This window comes from Cupressus sempervirens, chromosome 6 (genome assembly GCF_028749045.1).
Source record: "Cupressus sempervirens isolate cs-2001-9-10 chromosome 6, ASM2874904v1, whole genome shotgun sequence".
In the NCBI taxonomy this organism is placed as follows: Eukaryota; Viridiplantae; Streptophyta; class Pinopsida; order Cupressales; family Cupressaceae; genus Cupressus; species Cupressus sempervirens.
This window is the reverse complement of record NC_143123.1, coordinates 566,267,322-566,287,799: the sequence shown is the minus strand read 5'-3', so window position 1 is coordinate 566,287,799 and position 20,478 is coordinate 566,267,322.

The following is a 20,478-nucleotide window of genomic DNA, read 5'->3' as shown; positions in this document are numbered from 1 at the left end:
TGGTATGTTTTTAACTAGTAAGAATACAAGCCATCATCACCCTAGGACTTCTATTGTTATAGGGGAAAGTGAGCCAGATAATGCCCTCAATAACTACCCTACTACAACTAGAGAAACTAGAACTCCCATGCATTAACCCAAAAACCCTAAAGTTAAAAATTAAATCCCTGTTATTTGAAACTTTAGCCAAATGCAAGAATTCATCTACCAAAACTAGTCTTGCCAACACTACAAAGAAAAGTAATATTTTGAAAGGAATTATTGAGGTGTACAAGTAGGATTTTGAAGGGTCAAGAGGTAAAGATGACGATAAAAAAGCTAGGGTTCATGGTTATAAAACTAAGACTACTTCAAGGGAGAGGAGATCTAAAATACTAAGGGTCAAGAAGGGAAAAAACTACAAGGAGGAGAGAAAATACAAGTCTGATCAAAATGAGGAGAAATATGAAACACAAGTTAAAGAAACTCCACATAAAGCTTAAAATAGTGCCAGTGAAGAGAAATTTGAAGTGGAAGTAGATAGAAAGGACTCTAAGCAGGTCAAATAGGATTCTCAAGAGGCTCATATTGAGGTTGTTGAGAGGCTCAAAGATGAACTCCCATTTCTCAGAATCTAGTGGCTAAGGAAATTAAGGATCTAGTAAACCCTATCTCTTATGTTGATATTACTATTGAAAAGGTTAAAAAATATCTGCAAGAACAAATTAAGGACATCAATAACAAAGTGCAGTCACTTGAAAATAAGTTCAATAATTCCATCACTAGTATTGTATTGGTGTGGCCATTTCTACTATACATAGGGTGCATAAAGAGATGAGAAGGAATGACATATTCATCACCATTACAGGTCAAAGAAAACTAAAGAAAGCTACTATGAACAAGGACAATTTGCATGTAGAAATAAAGTGTGTGGATGATGTCCACAATTGGACTGGAGATCCCAAGTACTTGGTGGAAGATTGGGAGAACATCAAACATGCCTAGTGTCTCTGGGCCTTTTCTTTCCATTTTTCTCATGTTAATCTATTAGAGTTATTAGTTGGTGGCTTTACATGGTTATTGTAATCTTGCTTATAATTTTGGGACATGATTATAGTACCATTATATTCAATTTGGTTCTCTTTTATGATAAGTGATTTAACACCCAATTATCTTTTTGGATTCTCAATAATGTTTTGGATGATAAGTTAGACTTTTAAACTTATAATAATTTAGTTTTACTTTTATTAAATTTTTCTCCCTAGTGGGTCTCTAGTTGTTTGTGTTAGAGATTGTCATTTCTACTACTTAGTTGTAATGACCTAGAGTAAAACATTTCTTGTTCTTCTTTGTTGTTATTTGGGTTCAAGACCCTTTCCTACCTCCTTTAGTAAAAAAAATGGTAAGAGGTTTACCCCCCATTAAAGTACCATTGAGTTCATGTGAAACTTGTATATTTTCAAAGTAACATAGGGAAATGTTTATGAAAGAAATGCCAAATAAATCTTGAACACCATCAGAAATCATACATATAGAATTGTGTGGTTCAATGCAAACACCATCATTAATGGGGAGCATTTATTTTATAACATTCATTCATGACTATAGTAGGAAATCGTGGGTTTACTTCTCAAATATAAATATGAGACTTGGAAAATTTAAGTAGTTTAAAGCATTGGTTGAAAAAAAATTGGTCATTCCATCAAGGTTTTGAGATCAAATAGAAGAAGTGAATACAAGTCAATTGAGTTTTTGGATTATTGCAGGTACAATGAAATAAAGAAGTAATTTTCTCAAAGTTACACAACTCACAAAAATGGTGTTGTAGAAAGGAATAATTAAACAATAATGGAGATGGTAAGGAGCATATTAAAAGATAAGAATCTACCAAATGAATAGTGGGCTAAGGTAGTAGCTTGTGTTATTTATATCTTGAATATAAGTCTATTAATATTTTTAGGAACATTAGAAATATGAGGCATGCAAGGTTACTGAGAGGGGAGTGGTGGATTAGGGACCAATAAACTCTTAATCTTATTTCACCAATTAATCCTTCATATAATATTTTGATCTAATTGCATGCATGAAGGAATGAAAGAAAAACAAAATTCATAGTAGTTTAACACAAATATAGTTATCTAGAAAATTTCCAAATAAAAAGTAAAACTAGGGTGGGGATGATACCCACAATCTTTAGTACTGCAATATAAAGTTGACCTGTTAAGGCTTACAATTGATCACTTCTTATGATCTACCCCATTAGGAGAAATAAGGACCTTGAGATCCACCTTGTGAAAGGATTTACAAATCATACAATTAAGTATGCACTTGGTAAAGAGATTTTACATAAGACTATTAATTATACCTTGTTAAAATATTTAACTAATACACTTGTTAGGATGAACTAGTGGTTGATCTTTGTCTATAACTCTAATTTGTTGGTTGAGACTCCTTGAATTATAAGGATCACCTTACTATGATATATAATTCTTTGTTGTCCCATATACTTCTTGTAGCCTTCTTAATTCACACTTATTCTTATTCCATGCTCATGTAATACTCATTTGGATATGATACAATGCTTTACATAGATACCAATCCAAATCATAACTTACCAAACTTAGCTACAATACAAGTTTCACCAAAATTCACGAAGTCGACCCAAATACTATAACTCAAGTTTTCAAGACAAACTCGATGATGTTCTAATACTCGACAAACACTTTCAACACTCAGCATCATCCATCACTTGGCTGATGAAGAGGATCAATTCATACTAATCACGTCCAAGTATCTTGAACTTGGTTAATATTATGTGAATTGGTGAACACTACAAAACTTGACTTATACTAAATCACTCAGTTGAGACTTCATGGCTTGGTCAACACTACATTCACATCACTATCACTATGAGCTCAGTAGACACTAGAGAACATGGCTAACATTATATAACTCAGTTGGCATTGTGGAGCTTAGTTAATACTAGAGTTTCCATCACTTGTAGTGAACAACTCGGTAGACACTGCTACACTTGGCATGAACTGTACATATGTTCCAAAGCATGATAAGAACTAAGAAACTAGATAGAAACTGTATATTGACTAAGTGTGAGTCACTAATAGACAAATTAACCTTAATGTCAACAATCTTCCACTTTGGCAGTAGTGATGTCCAAAAACATTTATCATCCCAAAAATTGAATACTCAAAATTACAAGTCAAAATATTCTTTTATCACCATTTGTTTCTATAACTTGGTAACATACTCTATATTTTAGATTTTTCAAAATTGTTTTTGTAAAATATGTTTTCTACTTATCTATTCATTTATCTATACAATACAATACTACTCCCCCATACATAAACCTTATATAGATCTAGAGTACTACTGCCCCCACCCCCCCCACCCCAAACTACATATATTCTTTACATGTCTTTAGATATACTTCTCCCTCTTTATACATATATAAATTCATCTACACTTCTATCCCTTTTTGACATAAATGCCAAAGGTGTTTACTATATGTTGATACCAAAATGTGATTAGAATTCAGAATTTACCTTTAATATTTATGCCATTGTCTTGTCCCAAATTTCCTATAACACGTTACTTGCATGCAATGCAATCTGAACTTTTGCTGATAACTCCATCGTATGATCAACTATCAAGAATTTATTGTCATAGATGAGTGTCCAAGAATGTGTAATGTGTGTCTGCAATGGATCCATGTTTGAAAGAATCATGCCTTAGATTTCTACAAGTGTGGTCATGATCTTGGCTTCTTCCTTTAATAATTTTTCCTGCAAATTTGTCAAAAATCTTATCTTTAAATAATGTGCAGAGCTGTAGCTTGGGTCAAGTGACAACTGGTGTGCACTTTCTTTCACGTCTTCATCTATTTTTGATAGTTAATCTTTAATTCCTTCTATGAAGGTAGATGTATCACAAAAATTAACAAACAATGAAGTAAAATTATTTACAGATGTCTCTAATAAAACAAGAATAGTAGACAATTATACTTGGTTTATTGTAATTTTTTGTGCCACTTGTTCCAATACCTTGTTCTTAAACTCTCTTTCTGCTCTTTGTAACAACTTATCCTATCCATTCAAGTCTTCATTGAATTTTTGGACAACTTTTGCTAACTGGTCCAAAATAGGTTGAGTACTATCAACCTCAATACTTAGTGCATTTACAAATATGTCCTTTATATCTTCAAGCACTTGGGGTTTTCCTTCTCTTCTCTTCTCTAAGATTTTGTTGCTTAGCTCTCTTTTGCAATAATTCTCCTAGGGTATTCATTTGATCAAGAGTGAGGGTAGAGATATCCCAATTTGGAATAACTATATCATCATTTAGATCAATTTCTTCTTCTTTACCCTTACCCTTATCTAAAACTTTAGTACTTAGTTGAGACTTATTTTCACTTGTAACTGTACTAGCTATATATATATATATGTGAACTATAAACAATAGTAGAAAGTAAGGGTCTAGAAACAAATATAGATATGGCACTATAGTAGTGTTTTAAGTATTTAATATTTACACTTTACTTTACTTAGGATAATGCATTTTCATATTACTTGTGATGTAGACACTTAAGAGTTTACATAATCATATGAGTTGTCATGTAGAAAACACTATATTTTGTACTCCAATTGAGTACATGTTGTCTACTTCATCTCTTTATGAGATACACCTTTGTATTCTTATCATCTCATTATTGCACATACATTCATGCACAATGGAGGATAATCCACTCTTGGTGGACATATGCTTAGTTGTTATGCTTATCTCTTGTATGACTCCTAGAAATATCAGTTGCCTTTATATACAAGGCACTTCTATGATGTATTCATCCAATTATGTGATTAATCCATTCTCATTTGATCATATCTTGTCTCTCTTGTGCTATCTCTTAAGCTTCTAGATCTTGACATTTCATTCTTTCCTTAAGTAAATTCTTATATGGTATCAGATCTATGCCAAATTCTTACATGGTATCATAGACATAGGAGTTTCATTGCATAGCCATTAGGGAGATTTTTTTGTGCTGGTCAAGATTGGAGCTTGTTGGTACAAATTCGATATTGGCATCACATTTAGAAGGTCAAAAAAACCCCTAAATTGAATTTTGTTTCATTAAAATCAGACATCTAAGATGAAATCTAGAGTCATTTGATTTTTGGAGGTGTAATGATAGTGATTCAAAAAAAAATTACAAACGTGATTTTCAAACAATGATATCTCCCTCATATAGAATTCTTTTTTCAATGATTTTTTTTTTGTTTTGGGGTAGAATTTTGTGATCTACACATTGTTGCAGGTTGTTTGTGATCTTTATTCCTGCTTTTTTTTGAAAATTACAAATCACAATTTTTACAACTTCAAAGGCTTTGTTCGGGCTCATATGGACACATATTCAAGTGCTTTTTTTTGAAAGTGGATGATTTTTTTTCTACTTTCTAGATCTGGTATCAGTTTGGAGTAATTATGAGTAGACATAACAGTTTCAACGTTTGATCATTTTTGGCCTATTTTGGCACTTGTAATTAGATCCTTTAGAGATCTTGTGTGTTATATTATTGAGTCTAATATAGATTCATATTTGTTGTTGTAACCATCAAAATCAGAACTCCACTTTGGTTCATTTTGACAAGTGGAAATTATGCATGCACTAAGTATAAAGTGCCAAAATCATCCTTTTTTTGTGGGGGGGAGGGGGGTGTGTGTGTTTGTGGGGAGGTTCTTTGATTGAGTGACTTGGGGGGTGTGTCTTGAGTGTTTGCACTTCTCTTTCTCATGTGTTCTTTTATTTTGCATCATGAGTTCTCTTAGATTTCCACTTTTAACTCCACATAATTATGCTACATGGAAAATTAGAGCATGGAGTAAAATAATGGAAAAAGGTTTTATTGATTATGTTGATGGAACCATGGTTGCACCATCTGATCCTAATAAACTAAATGAATAGAATCATAACAATAAGGTTGCTATTGGTACTTTGAGGAAGTATGTACATGAAGATCTTATCTCCATATTAATAATCTTAAAATAGTAAAGGAAGCATGGGAAAATTTTTCTAGCTTGTATGAAAAAGTAGACAAAGCTATGGGTTTTGAACTTGATGAAAATCTCATGTCATTAGATCTAAAGGATTTTTACACAATTCAAGACTATATCACCATGGCACATGAGCTAAAGTCAATGGTTAAGGATTGTGGAATTACCATAGAGGATGAAAAATTGATATGTAATCTAATGAGAAAGCTTTCTCCAGAGTATGCATCATTTGTTTCGAGCTTCAAAACTCATCAGTTGACATTATGTTCTTCCTAAACCATGCTTTCATTTGATTCCTTCACAGAAATTTTGATGGTAGAACAATCAAATTTGATGAGCATGGGGATTCTCAAGTCTTCAAAGTCCAAAGTGTTGGTAGCTAGTAAAGGGAATCAAGGAAAAGGGTCTAACAAGAAGCATAAATCATGGAAAAAAAATTCACAAGAGAAAGAACACTCAATCTCCTCACCACAAGAAAACTCCAACAATAAGGAAAAATCATCCAAGAAGGAGTTGCTTAATTGTGCATATTGCAAGAAGAATGGACATGAAGAACATCATTCTTACAAGAAGGAAATTGATGAACTCAAGAATCTTCTCAAGAAGAATCAAATTGGTTTACCTTCAAGAATGACTATTTCACCCTCTTCTTCACATTCATATTTTGATAAAGGAAAGGATCACATGTGAGAATTTCAAGCCTTAGTAGCTACTTCAAGTCAAGATTCAGGGGCTTCTCATCATATTGCATCTTCATAGTCTATGTTTTCATCATTTGATCCTTGTCATACTCCACCTATTTTGATGGGAAATCATACTTACATGAATGTGATAGGGAAAGTAACTATTGATAAAGGGGAGGGATACTTGAAAGATGTGTTGTGTGTACCTCACCTAAGTCATAATCTTCTTTCCATCTATCAGCACGCTCATGGAGATAGAGGAAGGAATGTAGAATTCACACCTAATTCAGTTTTTATCAAGGACTTGGAGACTAGATAGATCATTTCTATAGGGGTGGTTGACCATACATCTCATCTATACTACTTTTCATAATTTGGTCATGATGATGGTAGTGATTTTTCAACAAATTTGGATCACACTTCTAGTGTTGATTTAGACATTGAGGAGGATTTTGGCTACTTGAACTTGGGTATTCTCACAAGTGATCAAGTTCTTGAGTCATTGATTTCTTCTCCTCCTATTGATATTTCATCTATTGTTGTTCCTGATGATAGTTGTATTCACATAGCCATAGATTCAAGTGATTTAGTGCAGTAGGATATTCATTGTCTTTTAGACTCAGTTCCATGGGATGACTACTTGACAAACATTTCTTGTTTGTTTGTGGAGTCCTACATTGTAGATTTGGGAGACACTATTGATGAAATTCATCTTCTCTTTGGTGAAGATGATCCTTCTTCAATTTTTGTGAGGGACCATGCTGACCCTCATCTTCATTCTCTACTTTATTAGTCTTTCGAGGTTGACATGATGATAGATCATTTGATATAGTAGTTGGAGGAGGTCACTTTCATTATAAAAAATATTAATAAAAACTTATTAAATTATTTGATTGATCTTATCCACTACTAATGGAGAATTTGTATTTAATTGAATATTGACTTGATTTGGATGATGACTGAAGTTTTGATATCTCCATGTCACATAATAAATGACCTACAAGTTGATATAACATAATAAAATAAATGGAATTGAAGTATTTTTATTTTTAGTAAAACATAATATTTATATAACTACATTTTCATGGAATCATATAAAGAAAGAAAAATTTATACAATTTAAATTTTATGGGATGAGAGAAATCACATTGGAGAATGATTTCAAGGTGATTATTTAAAAATATGTGACATTTACAATGGGCAAGAAAGTTTGTGATGAGTTTCAAAATTTGAAGGGGGCAAATGCACCAAGATGGTGTGCAAAATAGTGGACACCATGAAAAAATTCAAAAGTACACATAACACAATTGCATTAAGTGTACTTTTGATCAAATTTCAAAATGAGCCTTAGCTTGGTAACAAGCCAAGGAAAACACATTAAAAAAATTTGAACTTTTACATAACGTGATCGTGTTCTAAACATGATTGCGTTATGATTAACAAAACACAATCATGTTATTAAGAACTAGAAGCATTGCTTCTAGTTCTCCATAACCCCATCGAGTTATGAAGAACCAGAAGCAATGAGAGACTAGAGTGATATGTATATATATATATATATATATATATATATATATATATATATATATATATATATATATATATAGAGAGAGAGAGAGAGAGAGAGAGAGAGAGAGAGAGAGAGAGAGAGAGAGAGAGAGAGAGAGAGAGAGAGAGAGAGCAAGAGAGAGAGAGAGAGAGAGAGAGAGAGAGAGAGAGAGAGAGAGATCACATTGCTCTATGGATAATTCCACAACACTTGTCACTTCTCTATCTATTTTTTAGTTTTTATGTGCATGTGCATTAAAGATCTTCTACCACTACTCGAGCTACTAGTAGATGGTGACATTCATAATCATCATCATCATCTGACATACTAGGATAACATGCATATCTTACTTCTTTCATTTGTTTATTTCCCCTTTGTAGCTCTTCAGGTCATTATCTGTAACTTCTATCATGGGTCCAAGGATCTCTTCACACTCTTTTCCACTAACTAGGTGGGCTTTGTCTCTTAATCATGAATAATTGGTTAATAGTTTCATTCTTAACAAAATTCATAATCAGATTCTCCAAAGCTAGTTTTCTTCTTGATTGCTGCAATATTTTCTCTTGAACTCAAAATTTTGTAATCAATTGACATGCAATCACATTTTTCTCTTAGCCAATCCTTTAGGCATATGATTGATCCTTTAGATCCTCAAAATAGTTGAAATCTAGATCTAGTAGAAGAATAATATTAGATCCCCAATTTTAAAACTTCACCACCTAGTAAATTTTCAAGTTTAAATTCTACCATTTGACAATTTTTGATGGCACCAAGAACTTATGAAATAATTAGCATTTTAAGGCAGGTGTCCCTTATCATTCTCATAAGATGAAGGCTTGAACTATTGTCTAGTTTTTCTTTATCCAATGATTTTGAAGGGAATAACATTCTTACTAGAAAATTTAGTTACCAAGCACATTTTTTCCTTTTGGTTGTGTGGATAAGATTTTAGTATCAAAATACTCTTGATGCCTTTTTCCCAACATACATAGGAATGCACAACCAATGTAATGCACTCAATCTTATCAGCTTCAATTATTATTGTCAGAGAGTACACATAACTACAAAGGGTTTATCAGCTTCACAAGCTATAGACTCTGAAAGGCCTCTAACAATTTGATGCCTTTGATCTATCGATAATTTGAATGATGGATAGGCAAGATGTCCAAGGTTAATCATATACAACCCTTCTCTTGAAAGAATGTGCCAATAGATGACAGTTGAAATAAACACCTCTTTTTCCTATACTGCTTGTGATAGTTTTCGAGCTCCAAGAGTCTCATACATTGATAGGTGCTAATGATCCCTTAGATTGTTGAGATTGGGAAGACCTAGTTAACATTTACCTTGGTTGCAACTAACACATGATATGCATGCAAGCCTAGATGTCATATGATGATGATGAATACTCAACATTTACGAGTAGCTCAAGTAGTGACAAAAGATCTTCAATGCACATGTACTTAGAAATAATATTTTAAAGGATCTTATGGGATCTTAAGGGCTCCTAATATCCCTTTTGATACACTATGTCCTTTCATGACCCCTTTTGACACATTAGATCCAATCACTCTATTCTTGTTCTCTCTCTTTCTACTCTAATTTTTTTTGTGAATTAGGATTCAATGGTTGTATAGAAGCTTCATGAGAAATCCAAAAGAAATATTTATTTCATGGAAACAACAATATTTATCCCACACTGGCTGTATTTCCATGCCCTCTAGATCTGGTGGTGGTGGCATAAATTGACAAGTTTTGATAATTCCTAAGATTGTTGAGACTAGGAAGACCTAGTTAACATTCACCTTGGTTTCACTTAGCACATGAAATGTGTGTGACCTAGTAACATGCTACTATTTCTCACTCTTCTAAAGTGATGCCTTGTGAAAGGCCAACCCTATTAAAGGTTGCAATACACACTGTTAAATGTGACTTGGTTAAAGGATTTCAATCACCCTATTAGGAATGAGCCTTGTTAGAGGACTTTAGACCATTTCAATAGAATGTCACTCAGTTAAATGATTCATAAATGATTGTTAGGTCAGCCTTAATCCAAATGATTTTATTTATTCAAAAGTAATAGTAGAATTTGATATAATAAAAAATTACAACACAATTGCATATTACAGATCTCTATTTTATTCCTCCATTCTTCTTGAAATTAATACTCTTTAGCTCTGATAGTTAGTCCACCCTTCAAGAATTCATCTCCTTAAGCCTTCTTTATTTGTATGTCAACTATAGTCTCTTCTATTCAGCCATTGAATGAAGCAATACCCTAGACTCCTTGTCTTCCTTAGTGATGTAGAGATCTCCCTTAAATAGGAAACTATGTTGTGGTGTGGCCTTAGATTGCTTCAAGTACCCCAAAAATTAATACAATAAAGGACTCTACACCTTTGGATTGAAGTTACTGAAAAACATGGCCTAAGCACCCAATAGAGCAGAACTATGTCTTAAAGCACAAAAATCTCCAAATATTTGGTTTATTCCTGAAAGGGGAACCTATGAGTTTATAAGGGGATGGAGAGGTTCCAAAAAATTCAACAAAATCAAACTACCCTATTTGAATAGTCTATTTTACTCCTAATGTCTATAGATAACAAGAATTTGCTTTAGGTCTAATTGCTAGGTTTTGTTAAGGAAGTACAAAATAGCTATTTGACTAGGTTAGTCACTAACTAGGAAACATGTAGGGATATTACTAGAGATCATTTTCCACCCTTATATTGGTTTCATCCATCTCCCAAGTGCCTACAACACTTCAGTATCTGTTGTCCTGCACCAAACACATATAGATGTTTGGCCTAGGGCTTGCTAGCAAATATAGTAGCCTCGTGTCCCATCTTCCATTCTTTAGGGATCTTATCGTACATCTTCCTAACTTTCATTTTATCAAATGGAATGATGTTTTCATGATGGGAATGCAAGTTAGGGCATTATTACTAAGACTAGTCACTGAATGGAGGGTTTTGTTGCACTTGAGAAAAAAGTTTAGATAACTTTTGTTGCAGAGTACTTCAAACCACCAAAACCACTTGCATTCTTCTAATATGATGTTTAGGACTCTAGAAACATCATTATTTTACATGAACCAATCCATACTAGTCTGTACACTATGGAAATACAACCTTTTACGAGAAAAACAAGACGTTTTATTGATTCAAAATGCAAAATTACTTATTCTGTGTGTCTCTATCTTCCACCTGCCTGAAAGGGCTATTTGAAGGCCTTTACCAACTAATCCAACTGATTTTAAGAGGTTGCAACTATTGGGAGTGATTAGGTGAAAGTTTGTTAAATGTAACAAAAAATTGTTAGGCTTGCCGAGCATTTATAATTAGCTGAGCTTATTCAGACATTGAAGATAATTCTCTCGTATGTGCCAAGAATTTTAGTGTTAACCAAGTTCAGAGATAGTGGTGACTGAGTGGATAGTTAATGAAGGAAAGTTCATGTAAACTCTATACTAGTCAATTCTCAAGCACTACCAAGCTCCCAAACCATGCTGAGGTCCAAGATGATACCAAGTTGAGTCTATTAACAAAGGATTCCCAGTGTTAGCCGAACACACAATTTTTAGAAGCCTAAGAGCACACGTATCCTATCTTAGAACTAAGATGCTCCTAATGACCATAGTAAAGAAGCCATGATTTATAAAATACCAATGGTGACTAGGCCTTACAAGTAGGCTTCATTTATTAGATAACTATTTCTACCTATTACAAATGTCTCTTAGGCACAAATGTCATTGAGTAGAACACATAAAGAGCTAGAAATGATGGATGCTCTAGAGAGTGAAGGGTAAGGTGTTCCTACATCATACTCTCTTTCTTGGAAAACTAAAGTCTCACTTGAGGATAGTTGTTGAACAAAGGTGCCATGCTTGGAAATACATTCATCACTCATACATGTAGCATCTATGTCTACAAGACCCTTCCACTTGACCAGGTAGTCTGTATAAGTCTGCTTCCTTGTCTTCTTGACCATCTTGGAGTCCAAATCTTTTCCAAATAAAGTGGTTGGCTAGGTGGTAGATCCTTGATCCGTTCTACTTGCTCATTAGCATATTGTATTACATCATTAGTACCTTGACCACCTTTGAAAAAGGTGAGATTAGAAACATTAAAGCTAGGAGAAATTAATATGGTAGGAGGAAATGAAATTTCATATACATTCTCTGCAAATTTGTACAATATTTGACAAGGTCCAATCTTTCTCATCTGCATCATTTTATGTCCCATTGGTAGTCTTGCTTTTTTCAGATAAGACCATACTTGATATCCTTCTTTGAATGAAACATCTCTCTTTTTATTTTCTACCTACTATTTGTATCTTACAGTGTTCTAATTTAGAGTATCTCTAACCTGATCATGGATTTGTTTGATCCATTCTAAGAATTCCTCACCTTGTGCACTAGTTTTGAACTCACTTGGTAAGTATTTCAGTTCCATAACTCCTCTAGGATGGAATCCATAGTTTAATTAGAATGGTGTCTGTTGAAAATTAGCTAATAGTGATATGTAATTTTTGTCATTAATTGCAACATATTATGTACATGTTGAAAAAAAATCTCAGAAATAAAGATATTTGGCTATCAAAAAATTTTCTAAGTATAGAATTTAGTTTACAACAATGTATTTTTTTGTTTATAACATGTTGCAAATGTCATATTATGTCAAGTGAAATTACATGGAGATAGCATACATGTTGGTGATGACATGTATAACCTCAGAAGATTGTATAGACTATATAGAACAGAGTTAATTTTGTTTTGATGAAGTAGGACAGTGGAATTGAAGGAAATAATTACTTGTCCAATTAGGGCTGACATCCTAGATGTTTACTCTAACTTGGAAAAGTGAATTATGGTCTATTTATGCAAAGGACTTCTTGTGATAAGAAGTGTGCAATCTTGGTGTATTACTGCTATCTTGTAAGATTGCAAAGTGAGCAAACTTTTGTGAAAATGATATATGCGAAGTTTTATTTGGTGATTTGAGATCAAGCTAGAGATTAGAGATTAGACAAGGAAGGAAAATAATAGTAAATTACTTGTTTGAGTAGTGAGCTTTTCTTGTAGTTGAAATTGCATGTTTGGGTAGTGGGCTCTTCTTGCATACATTATACTTCAACTCCTAATAGGGTCATAATCTCCTAACAGGGATTCAAAGTCTCCTAATAGGGATTCAAATTCTCCTAACAGGGATTGGTTATACTAAATTTTCTCATTGACTCCTAACAAGGTCTATCATCTAACAAGGAACATATATATTAGTATATTATTTAGTAGGTATCATACCCACTGGGGTTTTCCCTCAGCCAGGGTTTCCCTAGTTAACAAAATATGGTGTCACGAGTTATCTTTGTGTATTGTTACTATTATTGTTCAACATTACTTTATTGCTTTGTTATGCATGGTTTAAAGTAAGTAATAATATCCAGTTGGAGACTAAATTTTGTAGATTATTGATTCACCCCCCCTCTCAGTAATCTCTATTTCTAATAATTGGTATCAGAGCACAATTACTTTGAAGATGCTTAATAGCTTAAGTAAGATCCCTATGGATATGGAATAGTTGATGAAGAACCTTGAAGAAGCTCTTGAACAAATTGATCTCCTTATTGAAGAAAGAGACAAGATAAAGGATAGATATGAAGACTCCAAAGTATACATTGGTTAGTTAAAGGAAAAGACTGAACATCTGATATCAAAGCCTAAATCTATTGAATCTGGAACTACTAATGATGACTATTCAAAGTTGAAGATAGAGTACAAGATCTTGAAGCATGAATTAATGATTGCAAATCTGAAGTTGATTTTGAGAAATGATCCTTGCAAAGTTGATTATCATATGATGACTAAAAATGTAGATCTAGGAGCAAGTCTGGCAAAGAAAATATCTGAGTTTGAATAATTGAAAGAAAATCATGAAGAACTCCAAAAGTACAATACTATTGTGAAAGGTAAATTGACATAGTGCAAACAACAATTTGAGAAACTTTATTCTAGTAGAGAAAAACTTGATGATTCTATGTCTATATAGAGACCTTCTTATGAAAAGATCGGTCTTGGTTATTTGATTAACATGTTTGCAAAGAAACCTGAGATTAGATTAGATCCAAAAGAAAAAGACAAATCTGACTATAAGATTGAATCCAGTTAATCTTCTAAGAAACCTAAAGAAATTGAGCAAATCAATGAAATTGAAATCTTAGATGAACCAAAGAAAGTGGATACTCCCAAGACAACCAAGTATGGATTTAGAGGCAAGTTTTTTTTATGTAATGAAATAGGTCATATGAAAAGAGATTGTGCTAATAAGTCATTTAATCATGTTAAGGACTTTTATTGTCATAATTTTCATGGTATGGGTCATAATGCAATTGATTTTAGGAAACCTAAGTATGATAATGATAGAAGAAATAGTAGAATGTTTAGAAATACTAACCTTGTAGATAGAAGAATATCTAATGAAAGGACATTGAGAGAAAAGAGATATTATGATGACATAAGATAGATCGTGTGTTATAAGTGTAACAACTTAGGACACATTGCCCAAAATTTTCATGCACCTGATGATTAGCATAATTCTAGAAGTAAAGCACCTATATGTCAGTTATGCAAAAAATTTAGGCATACAATGAAGTACTGTAGATTTGACAAAAAATTTAGAGATAGAAGGAACAATGGAAGAAACTTCAAAAATAGAAGTAATGATAGAAGGAACCATCAAAGGATCTCCAAATCTAATAGTGAAGAACAAAGAAATATTGTGAGTGAACTTCGAGAAGAACTTAATGAAGCATTCATGAAAGGAACAAATATTTCAAAAGTAAAGTTAGATGATGAGATAGGAAGATTGAAGTCAATTTTTGAGTTTGATTCAATAAGTTGAATTAAGCTTGTTCATAGCATCAGAATTTGAGAACTTCAATTAGAGACCAAATTAGAGGTAGTGAAGTTGGGAAAAGGTGTATTCAATCATGTTTATATACTACCTAAGATTTCTTGTGATTTTTAGCTCATCTAAACAAATTATGATGAAATTCAGAGTTACTGGTACTGCAACAAGAGTTGATTCTATAACAAAAGATGAAAAGTACATATTTTTAGAGAATTTTGTGATGAAAAGTTTTAAGGATGTTTGCAATGATGGAAGGAGGCTATAGTAAACCTCAAGTGATATCCAATGATCAAATAGACAAGTTTGGGTAGTTATCTAATTGCAGAACACAAATAACAACTTTTTCATATTTGCAAAGTATGCAATTAATGCAGTTTTCAAGTTGATGGATAAATGGAGTACTGAATTGAATTTTACTTCATTGAAAACACATTCAAAGGGAAGACCATCTAGAAGTGACTTGTCAAAGGGATTGTGTAGCAAACCCTATTATTGGAAAGAAGTATATTATCATTTTTCCACAAAATTTATTCAGTAAAAGATATTGTTGACAAAGATATGGATATGTCAATTGTTCAGAGTGTTGAGAGTGAGGATAGACCTAAGCTCAAGGTAGTTTCCAAAGATCCTAGTGATTGAAACCCTAACTTTGCATTTTCTATTACTCTGAACAACGTAGTTTACCTTGAAGACATAGAAAATTATTTGAATTGTAAGTTTGAGTCAATTGATAGTGAATATATGAATAAGGATATGAAACTAGTCTTTAACCATGACATGACTATGAAGCCTATATTTAATCACTTAAAGGAATTTGATTTGTTTAAGTATCATTTCTACTATGAGCTAGATACAGATGATTGGAATAAAATCATATTGAGCAAGATATATGATGGCAAATTGTGGATGCAAGACAATGTAGTAGACATCTCTGTCGACCTGATTCATGAGGTAACTAGTCTTAGCAAACAAGTAGTGTTTTACACTAAGGTAGTATACAATGGGAAAACCATGGTAATCAGCTCCATCAAGTAGGGTGATGTGAGATTTCTTAGCAAAATTATTTCTTATTCAGTTTGTGTAAGTTCTAAGATACAGGAAATTTTAGCGGGATTTATTTATGCAATTTACAAGATATGTGTTGAGAAAAGGCAAGTTAATGTGAGTGAAATACTGAGGATGCAACTCTTGGAAAACCTTGAAAAGATTAAGACAAAAAAAGAATGGTGTATTTGTATTCCAATCACTGATAAATCACATATTCTTTCATGTGCTAAAGAGATTTCCTTACTTGTTAGTAATAGATATAATGAGTAGTGATAGGTGCACTATGGAAAAGATTACAAAGGTATGTGGAAGGCACCCTATAGACAAGGTATTGGACAATGGTAATTTGATTATGAGGACATTCCAAAATGAGATGATACAGAGATTTAGGCTTTCACCTACAATTGTGGATAGGTTCAAGGAGGACATATATATTCTAGTTGATACCGACTATACATACATTCAAGTAGTAGAACCTCAGGAAATATTTTTGGATCCTTTGAGCTATGAGTTGAGTGATGATGTTGTCGTTAGCTACATTGACTTGTTAAATTTTGACAAAGATAAAGATGAGTATAGATTTGGCACATATGATGAGATTACATAGAATTCTCATCAAGAAACCTTGGAGAAAGAATCTCATAAGAAGGTTGATTCAATCATGAAGAAGGCATTATCTGAGGTTGGAATGATAGGAAGTGGATCTAAGGCCATGAGACAAACAATGAAACAAGTTGTATTGAACATAAAACCATTTTCAATTTTAGTTGCTGAGACAACTTCACAATAGACTATTCCTTATGTAGCAGTATTTGATGTTCAACCTAGTGAACACAAGAGAAAATCAGAGAGATTGGTTGAAGCAGTGTCAAAAAAGACTAAGAGAGTCAAACATATGGCTATAGGACCTAGCAAGAGGTAAAAAGCATTATTGACAACTGAATTTAGTGATGATGAAGAGGTTGAGGAATAGGAAACCAAGTAAGTTGAAAAGGTGACTCCACCTAAACACGTAGTAGGAAAAGCTCGACAACCATGGAAGCTGAATATTGAGAAGATAAACACAACAATTGCAAATGTGGGAAACTTTTTTTAGATGAACAAGGTTTATGATCTATACAATAATTTTGAGAAAGATCAAACTGATATATCTATTGTGAGACATATCATTGTAAATGATCTAAGTATGAAGGATATTAAAGGAGTAATGAACCAAAAATTCTATAAGAGACTCATAGAAAAGAGGACTCCAACAAGAGAAGAAGACCTTGAACTTCAGAAGTCTATGCTAAGGACAATTTGAAATATTGATGATGAAGATGAGATTAAGAGATTGATGAATAACCTCACACCATACCTAAGGAATAAGTTGAGGCCATTCTTATTTATGGTTGGAGAGAAGGATAAGTTTAGAAAGGAGACTACAATAGCTATCAACAAGATGTTGTTAGAGTCATAGGCAATAGCTCCTCTAGCTCCTAGAACCTTGGAAGTGTTAGTGAGTGGTGAGACTATGAATATTGATTAAACCAATTTTACTCTTAACATTAATGACACCAATACATTTGGTGGTTCCAAACCAAATATATTAGACACCGAAGGTGTTGAGCAAAAGTTGAAACAAATTGAGAAAGAAAAGAGGCTAATAGAAGTTGAAAAGTAGAAGATAGAGGAAGCCAAGCAACAATTGCTTGAGGAAGATAGAAAAAGAAAGGAAGATGAAGATAAGAGAAGGATTGTAGAAGAAGTAAGGAACAAGAAAATAGAGGAGGAAGAAAAAAAAAGATCAGAAGAGAAGAAAGAAAGAGAGCAAAAGGAAAGGAAACAAGAGGAAGAGATGAAAGCTAAGGAAGCATCAAAGAAATAAAAGGAGTATGACACTAAACCATCTAGTTCATCTACTCCACTCTCTCTTACTAGTTTGGCCACTGATGATGATGATCAAACTGATATGATTTCATCATTATCCAAACTTTTACAGAAGAATAAGATAGTTAAGAGTCTGTAGAGATCACTAATAGAAGTGACTGATAGATTGCATAATACTTTGATAGTACAACATACTGAGTCAGATCTTAAACTAAGAGCACAGGGAGTGCTAAAGTCTTTTGATGAAGAGTTTGTTAATTTTTTGAATGTTACAAAGGCAAAGACTCAAATTTCCCATGATTCTAGCCTATTTAGTACCATCTGTCAAAACATTAAGAATGACTTAGTAAATCTTGATACATGCATTAAAGAATTTTAGAAATGTTAGTAGGAAGGGAAAACTTTGTATGTTAAGTGTATCTTATCATACAAACTGACTAAGGATTTGGATAGTTAGATAGAGGCAAAGATGAATGAGCTAGAGGCTTTATCTAGCCTAATCCAACACCCATCTAGAGAAGTTGATGATATTAGAGTCAAGTTGCCAATGTTCACATCAATATCAAGAAATTGGAACTTCGGAAAGAGAAAACATTCAGGAGAACATTTGATTTTAGAGAATCCATTGCTCTAAGGTTATCATTTGTTGAGAAGTAGCTAGAAGAATGTGTCAAGGCCAAGGACACATATACAAACTTTTTGTATTCATATATCAATGTAGTTGAGATTGCATCATATGCATTATGTGCAATTCTCACATCAACAAAGTCTACCAAAGAGACATGGAACAAAGGTATGAATAGCTTGGAGATTATTTTTGATGATTGTATGAAGATAATATCAGAATAAGGGAAGATAATAGTTTCAATAGTTTTTGATAGTTTTGGACCAAATCTTGACATTTTTACTTTTGTCATTGATGTCAGAGGGGGAGGGATTCATGTGAAAAATATATATATGTCATTGTTAGGAAAGATACAAAGGGGAGAGATACATGTGTAGTATGAAGTATATTGTAAGGGGGAGAATATATGTAAAGTTATAATAGATGTAATATTTATTTATATAGATAAGTCTTTGTCACTTAGCCAATTTTTCATATTTTGTTGCCATCAATGCCAAAAGGGGAGATTCTTGACAACTGGCTAATAGCGATTTGTAATTTTTTTCATTAATGACAACACATGATGTACATGCTGATAGGAAACCTTAAAAATAAAGATACTTAGTATTTGGATATCAAAATATTGTCTAAGTATAGAATTTGGTTTAAAATAGTGCATTATTTTGTTTATAACATGTTGTAGATGTCATATTATGTCACAAGAAGTTACATGGAGATAGTATACAAGTTTGTAATGGCGTGTATAACCTTAGAAGTTTGTATGAATTGTATGAAATAGAGTTAATCATATTTTAATGAAGCAGGACAACAAAATTGAAGGAAAAAATTGTGTTGATTGCAAAACAATTACTTGTCCAATTAGGGCCAACATACTAGATGTTTACTCTAACTTGGAAAAGTGAATTGTGGTCTTAGCCGACCCAACAATATTTTATGTAAAGGCATGGTATTTGTGCAAATAACTTCTTGTGATAAGAAGTGTGCAATCTTGGTGTACTAGTTCTATCTTGTATGATTACGAAGTGAGCAAACTTTTGTGAAAGTGATATATGCGAAGTTTTATTTGGTGATCTGAAATTAAATTGAAGGTTAAAGATCAAACAAGGAAGGTGAATAATAGTAAATTACTTGTTTGATTAGTGAGCTCTTCTTGTAGTTGAAATTGTATGTTTGGGCAGTGGACTCTTCTTGCATACATTATACTACTACTCCCAACAGGGTTGGAATATCCTAATAGGGATTCAAAGTCTCCTAACAGGGACTGGTTAGACTGAATTTTCTCATTGACTCCTAATAGGGTCCATCCTATAACAAGGAACATATATATCAATATATTATCTAGTGGGTATAATCTCTACCAAGGTTTTCCCTTGGCTAGGGTTTCCCTAGTTAACAAAATATGGTGTCATGAGTTATCTTTGTGTATTGTTATTGTTACTATTCAACATTACTTTATTGTTTTGTTATGCATAGTTTAAAGTAAGTAATAATATGTAGTTGGCGACTAAAGTTTGTAGATTAATGATTCACCACCTTGCCCCCCCTAGTAATCCCTAATTCTAACAGTGTCTTCCCTATTGACTTGTTGACTAATTCATTAAAGGAAAATTCTGCTTGAGGGAGGATCACATCCCATGTCTTCTCATGATTCTTTATTAGATACTTTAAAAGGTTTCTAATGATCTATTGACTACTTCAGTCTACCCATTTGTTTGTGGATGGTAGGAAGAATTGAAGAAAAAATTTGTTCCCAAC